The following is a 9,568-nucleotide window of genomic DNA, read 5'->3' on the forward strand; positions in this document are numbered from 1 at the left end:
AAGACTTAAATAGACATTTCTCCAAAGAAGACATACAGATGGCCAACAGGCACATGAAAAGATGCTCAACATCGCTAATTATTAGAGAAATGCAAATCAAAACTACAGTGAGGTATCACCTCACACCCATCATCGGAATGGCCATCATCAAATAGTCTACAAATAATAAATGCTGGAGAGGGTGTGGAGGAAAAGGAACCCTCCTACACTGTTGGTGGGCATATAAATTGGTGCAACCACTATGGAGAACAGTATGGAGGTTCCTTAAAAAAACTGAAAATAGAGTTACCATATGATCCAGCAATCCCGCTTCTGGGCATATACCTGGAAAAGATGAAAACTCTAATTTGCAAAGATACATGCACCCCAATGTTCATAGCAGCACTATTTACAATAGCCAAGAGAGGGAAGCAATACAAGTGTCCATCAACAGATGATTGGCTTAATAAGATGTGGTGTATATAGACATAGATATAGATATTTAGATATATAGATATATTCAATGAAATATTACTCAGCCATAAAAAAGAATGAAATATTGCCATCTTCAATATTTGCAACGTGGACGGACCTAGAGATTATCATATTTAGTGAAGTAAGTCAGACAGAGAAAGACAAATACTATATGATATCACTTATATGTGAAATTGAAAAAATAATATAAATGAATTTATTTACAAAACAGAAACAGACCCACAGAGTTAGAGAACGAACTTATGGTTACCAAAGGGGATAGCGGGGGTGGGATAAATTGGGAATCTGGGATTAACAGATACACACTACTATACATAAAATAAACAATAAGGACCTACTGTATAGCACAGGGAACTATACTCAATATCTTGTAATAACCTATAATGGAAAAGAATCTGAAAAAAATGTATGTATATAAGTATGTATAACTCAATCACTTTGCTGTACACCTGGATCATTGTAAATCAACTATACTTCAATTGAAAAGAAAAACATTAAACAATCCAGCCCCAAGAATGTAATTGCAACTTGGAGGAGGAAAATGTCATTGGAGGCTTAGAGAAGTCCAACAAGCTTCTTCACATAGTGACCTCTCCAATCCTGGTGTCCACTTGGGACCAATTAGATGGGACATTCATCCTCACAAGGCTTTACATATGTATCTTTGATGATGCCCCTGGAGGCTTCTGAAGTGCATCGGGAGTTTACTTCAATGAAGTTCACACTAAATGAAGAGAACCCCATTCAATTTTCTGTCTCAAATTACACTCAGCTGTGCTGTTCAACTGAGCACACTAGACAAGGTCAGAAGATGTGCACCCGAAAATAATATGAGGACTGCTTATCAGATTGGCACTGCCAAAGGGTGGGCTTTATTGAGTGACCTTTCATTCATTCCTCACATATTTACTGAGCGCCTATCTAGGTTCTGGAAAGACCCCTGAAAGTGATCATGGGCTGTTGCATCAGCCAGACCTGGGTTCAAACATCTGCTCTCCATGGACCAGCTCTGTGTACTTGGGCAACTTCACCTTGGTCTCTTTATCAGGAAAGGGGGGATGGAAATCCTACCAACTTCATGGGATGCTGGTGGGGATGAAATGTGAGGATGAGAGTGGCTCTCTAACACGGCTGAGCACAGTGTCTGGCACCTAGTAAACGCTCCATAGATATCAGCCCTTGTTAGCCAAGATTCCCGCCCTGCAGCACTGCCTGTGACCATAGGATGTTATAGGCAGAGGGAGCCCAGGATCCCTGCAGAGTCACACTTGGCCACTTTCTAATTGGCCAGCAATCCTGGGGCACAGGTAAGAGAAGCTTGAGGGGAAAGGATGCTCAGAGCCCAATCTCCAGGACCTCTCATCTGCTCTGGGAAGAACTAGGTATCAGCCAAGGATCCTGTGGGCAAGCAGAACACCGAACGGGCCAGGGTTGAGGCAGCTGGGCACCAGAAAGCCTGGTTTTTGAACGTAAGTAACAGGGCTGCCGTGAGGATTAACTAAATTAATTTATGTAAAGCACTTAGCACAAGGCCTAGCCACTGGGACATGTTCAGTGAATATCAGCTACTGTTAGAAGAGCCATGGTTCTCATCCCTTAAGGAGCCAGCTAGTATACAAGCCTGCACACTAATGGGTCTCTGACTGGACTTGTAAGGAGTGGCTTACAATTTTGGGATTTGTAGAGCACTAACCAGGCCCCACTGCCTCAAAATCCTTTCCCTGACCCCCAGTGTCACAATGCCACACCATCATAGAATGGGTGGCAAACATGTAGCACTTCTTTTGAGGACTCCTCGTCCTGCATGCAGGACAGACATCACAGATGAGGCACACTGTCCCACCAGCCCAGACAGGACCTCAGATAAGGATTCTTTACACGGTACACTGGGCAGAAATTGCCAAAAGACCTGAGGTGGCCTGGGAGTTCTACTACTTGCCTCTCTGACTTAAAGGTTGTCTCTCATTTCCTTTTTACAAAAATTTATTTTCAGATTTGGTTTTACAATTAATCGTCTGTTTATAATATATTTTATTGAAATTTTTATTGCGAAATTGTAGATTTACATGCAGATGTAAGAGATTATTCAGAGAGATCTTATGTACCTGATACCCAGGCTCCCCCAAGGGTAACATCTTGGTAACTACAGTACAACCAACAGGTTGATATTAGCACGATCTGCTGATCTTATTCACATTTCCCCACTTTCACTTGTACTCATTTGTGTGTATTGTGTGTGTGTGCGTGCACGCACATGAATGTGAGTGTATTTAGTTCTATATAATTTTACCACATATGTAGTTTCATGTATCTACCACCACAGTCAAGATACTGAGCTGTTCCTTCACCACAAGGATCCTTCCTATAGCCTTTTAATAATCACATGCACCCCCTTCCCAGAGCCTAATCCCTGATAACCACTAATCTCTTTGCCATTTCTATAATTTTATCATTATAAGAATGTTACATAAATGAAATCATAGAGTATGTAACCTTTTGAGATTGGTTCTTTTCACTCAGCATCGTTCCCTGGCAAGTCATACAGGTTGTTGCATGTACCAGTAGTTCATTCATTTTTATTGCTGGGTCGTATTCCATTAAGGGTATCTGAGCTGTTTCCAAGTTTTTTGCTGTTACAAATATAGGTGCTATGGACATTCATGTAGAAGTTTTTACATGAACACAAGTCTTCATTTTCTGGAACCAGTGGCCAGGAGTGAAATTGCTAGGTCATATGGTAGTTGCATGTTTATTTTTTAAAGAAACCGCCAAACTATTTTCCAGAATGGCTGTACCATTCCACATTTACACCACATCCCCACCAGCAATGCATGAGTGATCCAGTTTCTCCATATCCTTGCCAGAATTTGATGTTTTCACTATTTTTTATTTTAGTCATTCTGAGAGGTGTGTAGTGATATCCCATTTTGGTTTTAATTTGCATTTTCCTGATAATGATGTTGACCTAATCACGTTGGACATCTTTTAAGGGCTTATTTGCCACCTGTATATCCTCCTCGGTAAAATGATTATTCATGTGTTATGTCCAATTTCTGATTGAATTATTTGCTTTTACGGTTGAGTTTTGTGAGTTTCCAGTCCTTTGCCAGATATATGGTTTGAAGATATTTTCTCCCAGACTGTAGACTGTCTTTTCATCCTCTTTGTTTGGGCTTTTGCAGAACAAACGTTCTAATTTTAATGAGGTCCAATTTATGGACTTTTTCTTTTCTGGATGATGCTTTTGGCCCTAGGATGTCAGATAAGGCAAAGTGATTCTGTCCTCTGTCCTGTATGTAGGACAGCTACCTAAGAGGTTTTGTGGGTTGAGGTCAGCGCCTAGTCGTTACATACCAAGCCTTTGGCAAACATTACTTCATTTAATCTTTCCAACCGCCCTATGAGGTAGATGCCACTGCTGTCTGCATTTTACAGATGAGGAAGCTGAGACACAGAGAGACTTGGGGATTTGCCCAAAGCCCCACAGCTAGGAAGTGGAAAAGCTGGCACAAAATCCTGGTCTGTTTCTGTTTCCGAAGCACCTGATCTTGCGGTCATCTCAAGTTTCCAGCAGGCTACATAAAATTCAACTTCTGGCGTACAGTATGTTTATTTTTTAAAATTTATTTATTTATTTATTTATTTTTGCTGTGCTGGGTCTTCGTTTCTGTGCGAGGGCTTTCTCTAGTTGTGGCGAGCGGGGGCCGCTCTTCATCGCGGTGCGCGGGCCTCTCACTATCGCGGCCTCTCTTGTTGCGGAGCACAGGCTCCAGACGCGCAGGCTCAGTAGTTGCGGCGCACGGGCCTAGTTGCTCCGCAACATGTGGGATCTTCCCGGACCAGGGCTCGAACCCATGTCCCCTGCATCGGCAGGCAGATTCTCAACCACTGCGCCACCAGGGAAGCCCCTACAGTGTGTTTATAAATCTGACTTCAGACATGAGAGTACAATTAGAAACGTTCTTGTTACCAAGTCAAAAAACAGTAAGGACAACAACTGATGCAAAGGCTGAAGCATTCCCAGCCCCCCAGTCTTTGCTGTGCTTCCCTCCTAGTCCTTCGTCACAGTCCCAACACGACTGAATTCCCAGTGTGCGGCCCCTGCCCTCGGGCCAGCATAAGTCTGGTGGTTTTGGCGGTAGTGGACTTCTGGAGCCACTGGTAAGCCCATGGACACCAGTCTCTAAGAAGCCCTCTCATCTGGCCCCAAGCTTTATTGAGGTTGCCATTCCTGGGTTCAAATACCCGCTGCCTCCATGCAGGTAGAGGAGTCCAGGCCCACCAATGGCTCTATGACCTATGGTGCCCCCCCAATCAGTCCCTCCCCTGTGTGCCTCAAAAAGGCCCCTCACCAGCTCAGCTGATCACAAAGAAAGCTGCCTGCCCACATGTGTCTCCTCCCACTTTCTTTACTTCTGATCTGTGGGTTAAGAAGCTAATTTTAAAGTCAGGCTCCTGGGCAAAGGGTCTTCACATTTTTCTGTTTTTGATGCATATACTTTGAATATTTCCAAAGACCTAGTCTACTTCTATGACATTTAATTTTACATCTTTCTCTCCTTCAAAAGCTTCTCTGACACCATGGCCCAAATCTTCTTTTAAAATATTTTCTTGGGGATTTCCTTGGTGGTCCAGTGGTTAAAACTCTGAGCTTCCAATGCAGGGGATGCAGGTTCGATCTCTGGTCAGGGAACTAAGATCCCACATGGCGTGCAGTGCAGCCCAAAAATTTTTTTTAATTTTTTAATTAAAAAAATTTTTTTTAATCTTTTCTTGAAACCTATTGGTTTCATTCATTCATTTATTCAACATTTTCTTCTTGAGACCCTACTTTTTTTTTTTTTTGCAGTACGCAGGCCTCTCACTGTTGCGGCCTCTCCCGTTGCGGAGCACAGGCTCCGGACGCGCAGGCTCAGCGGCCATGGCTCACGGGCCCAGCCGCTCCGCGGCATGTGGGATCTTCCCAGACCGGGGCACGAACCCGTGTCCCCTGCATCGGCAGGTGGACTCTCAACCACTGCGCCACCAGGGAAGCCCGAGACCCTACTTTTTGCTAAGTACCATGCTAGGCCCTGGGGATAAAACATAGAACAAGACAGAAACAAACCCTGATGTCTTAATGTTTGCATTCTATGTGGGAGAAATTAATATTAAAGAAATTCTTACAGAAATCATTATCAGCTCCAGTCTGTACCCCTGGAATTTCCTCCTACTTTCATACTCAAACTTTATGCTTTAGTGAAACTGAATTAATCACCGTTTTATAAACACGCATTGGGCTTTCCCTCCTCACAGCCTTTTTACATGCTCTTCAGTGTGGCGATAATTTGCAACCCCATTTCTAGTAATTCCCACCTACCACAATGTCTGTGCTGTCCTCAAGACCCAAGTGACATCTCACCTGTTTAGATGATGGTTTCTCCACTATCCCTGCTATATGGGTCTGCCCCCCTCTGTTTGGAAAGTACTGGGCACCACTCATGAAACTACCTACATGCACACTGCTTTATCTTCTAGCTATTTCCATATCCATATTGCCTCACATGAAAGACAGTAGAAGCCCTCAGGGCAGGGTTTACTTCTGACATGTCTTCATGCCCTTTGCACATGTCATGGTGCCTTGAACACAACAGGCATGAAGTGTTTGCTCAATGGGGAATGGCTTACCTAGAGCTGTTTGTTTAATTTAACAAACACTTGGGTAGCAGTTACTATGCACCAGGCATTGCTCACTTGGGTGGTATTTACCAAGTGTCAGACACTGCTGCAACATCTTGACAGACATCAACGCCCTGGATTCTGACAAAAACCCTAGGCGGTAGGTACTATTAGGAGCCACATTTGACAGATAAGCAAAGTGAGACTCAGGAAGGCTCAACGTCTTGCCCAAGCCTAGGGTACCCCACCTGGTATATATCAGAGCCGAGATTCAGCCTGGCCTTCTAACAAGGCCTGGAATGGTTTGCCCAATGTGGAACCTGTAGCTGCAGAACAGCAAATATGGAATTTATTTATTTATTTTTTGGCCGTACCACGCAGCATGTGGAATCTTAGTTCCCCGACCAGGGATCGAACCCGTGCCCCCTGCACTGGAAGCACAGAGTCTTAACCACTGGACCACCAGGGAAGTCCCGCAAATATGGACTTTAGATCCCGTTCTTTTTGGCAGTCCATGGTGCCACTTCCACACTTGTTTTCTTCATAGGAACTAGGCTTCAAAGGGATGCTAGGGCAAACTAAATTAAAGAAAGTGCTGAATTAAACTGAGTTCTTCTGAAGCCTTTCTGAAGGGCAGAACTCCTCCAGCCCTCTATGTCAGTGTCCAACCTTTATTCTCATTATTGCCCTCCCACCCCCAGGAGTCTTTTCAGACATTTTTTCCAATTGCCCCCTCATGACATTTTAATATTACAGATACACTGCATATCTGTTTATGGACTGATGTATATCTGTGCCTTACACATTAAAGTGAAAAATTTTTTCATCATCCAAGAACCAATATTCTCCTCTCTTTGGGGACAATGTCGCCTTGTGGTCAATGCATGCTCAATATCAACGAGCATTGAATGTGTGTCTAAGAGGAGAGGATAAGTGAGAATTCTCACCCCTATTTGACCCTGTGGAGCCAAAATTTTCAGGATCACTTCAGTGAAGTAATACACATTTGCGACACTGCTTAGAGCTAAAAACAACTGTGATAACATCCCCAAACAACAATCTCGTGATGGATTTTGGGGAGAATGGATGATTCAATCCCAGTCTCAGGAGCTTAAAAAATACGAATGCCCTGGGTCCCACTCCTGGAGATGCAGATTATATTGGTCTGGGCACTGGAATTTTTAAAAGCTCCTCAGGTATTCCAGTGTACAGGCAAAGTTAAGAACGACTAACTTCCAAGATTTTAATGTGAATAAAAATAACTTTAAAATATTTTTCTAGCTTTATTGAGATATAATTGACATATAACATTGTGTAAGTTTAAGGTGTACAATGGGATGATTTGGTATACGCATATTTTGTGAAATGATTACCACAATAAGGTTAGTTAAGACATCCATCACCTCACAGAATTACCTTTTTTTTTCCTTGTCTTTCTCTGTCTGGCTTATTTCACTTAGCATAATGTCCTCAAGGTACATCTAACTTGTCACAAGTGGCAGGATTTCCTTCTTTTTTAATGGCTGAAACACACACACACACACACACACACACACACACACACACACACATACACACTGGAAACAATCTATCAATGGACAATTGACACAAAGACCACAAAGGAACATCTAGAGAAATATGAGAAAATCAAGATTGTATGTTGTTGTGGAAGATAAGGGAAGAAAATTTTGAGGAGGACATGACCAGTAATGTTGAATGCCGCTGAAAAGACAGGTAATTGAAAGCTTGGAAGTTTCCATTAGCTTTAGAAACGAAGAGATCACTGGTGAGAGTGGTTTCTTGATGGTGGTTGGTGGTGTGGGCACAGACAAGACTGTGGTTGATGGAGGACCGGGTGTTAATGACAAAGTGTGGGCAATTTTCTATCAATATTTATTTATTTATTTATTTAATTTGTCTGCGCCAGGTCTTAGTTGTGGCATGAGGCCCCTCGGTTGCGGTATGCGGGATCTAGTTCCCCCACCAGGGATGGAACCTGGGCCCCCTGCATTGGGAGCACAGAGTCTTACCCACTGGACCACCAGGGAAGTCCCAAAGTGTGGGAAACGTTTTAAAAGAAGTTTGGCAGTAAAGGTCAAGAGAGATGGGGCAGTGGTCTGGCAAAGAAACATGTGACCAAAGCAGGATATTTTTAAAAGATGGGTGCATGTTTAAATGCTGATCAGAAGAAGCTGATAGAGAGGAAGCGATTTTAGACAGAAGAAGAAAGAGAGGACAATCTGTTGGGCAAGATGCCAGAAAAAGCAGGAGAGAAAGATAGACCATAACAGGAAGATGACAATTCATCCTAACGTGGGAGAAGGATGCAGCCAAGAATATAAATGTGGTGGTGGAGATTCGAAGAGAGTTCTGTCTGATGGCTTCTACTTTCCCTGACAAGAGAGATACGAGTCATCGTCTGAGAGTGGAGATGGAGGTGAGTAGTACAGTCAGAGGTTTGAGGAAAGTGTAAAACATCTGAAATAGTTATTGTTCAGAGTGGGCAATGAGTGAATTTCTAGGCTAGGTTTAAAGGACCACTTGAGGTGAGTAATTATGAATTTACAGTGCAATGAATTTACTTTGCTGTGTGACCTTTTCTGGTAGTGCTCAGCCAACCCGGGAAAAGTATAAAAAAAAAAAAGTAGGTAATTTATTTGAATCCATCCAGGTTTGGAAATTTCCTAGATAGTAGGGTAGGGGGAGTGAGCTTCTCCCCACCCTTCTCGTCAGGCACAAAATTTAAGGAGGTACTCATTCCCGGGGTCATGCAAGTGTAGGATTGGCAGCTGACACTGAGCGTCTCCTTACATTTTGGGAGAAAATGAGGTGGGGAAAAAGAGGTGGGGGCTTACTCACCTCACTGTAGGCCCAGCCCTGCGCAAGTAAGTTTGGTATATTGGCAATAGGGTCCTGAGGAATACTGACGAGACAATAATTACAGTGATGAGCCATATTGTGTTAAGATGGATATCCACTAAGATGGATAGAGAGGAAACAAAATGGGAGACAGTAGAGGGACAAGGCCATGGGGGAAAACTGACTGAGTAAATGGAAAAACTACAGAGTTATAGCCAGGGAGGAATGTCTGAAGTTGTGATCTTAGAGGTAGAGCAAATTTGGGGTCCCAAGACATTCCAATGTGAGATGGGAGACGTGGGTGGCTGAGGTGGAGGTCAGGGAGCTTCAAGACCAAGGTGTTGAACAGGCTGCTCATGCGGCTGTTGACTTCAGCCAGAATGTCTAAGACCTGGGATAGAGGGGAAGAATGGGCCTACGGCCGAAGTCCCTGGTGAATACAGAGCAGTATCTAGGAGACCAAGAGATGACAGCAACAGGAGTTAAAGAACAGTTAAACTAACTGACTGGTGTAAGTCTCAAAAGGAGCAGGGATTTCAGGGGTTTTGTTTGTTTTTCTTGTTTGTTGTTTCTGTTT

Source organism: Lagenorhynchus albirostris, chromosome X (assembly GCF_949774975.1).
Source record: "Lagenorhynchus albirostris chromosome X, mLagAlb1.1, whole genome shotgun sequence".
Classification (NCBI taxonomy): Eukaryota; Metazoa; Chordata; class Mammalia; order Artiodactyla; family Delphinidae; genus Lagenorhynchus; species Lagenorhynchus albirostris.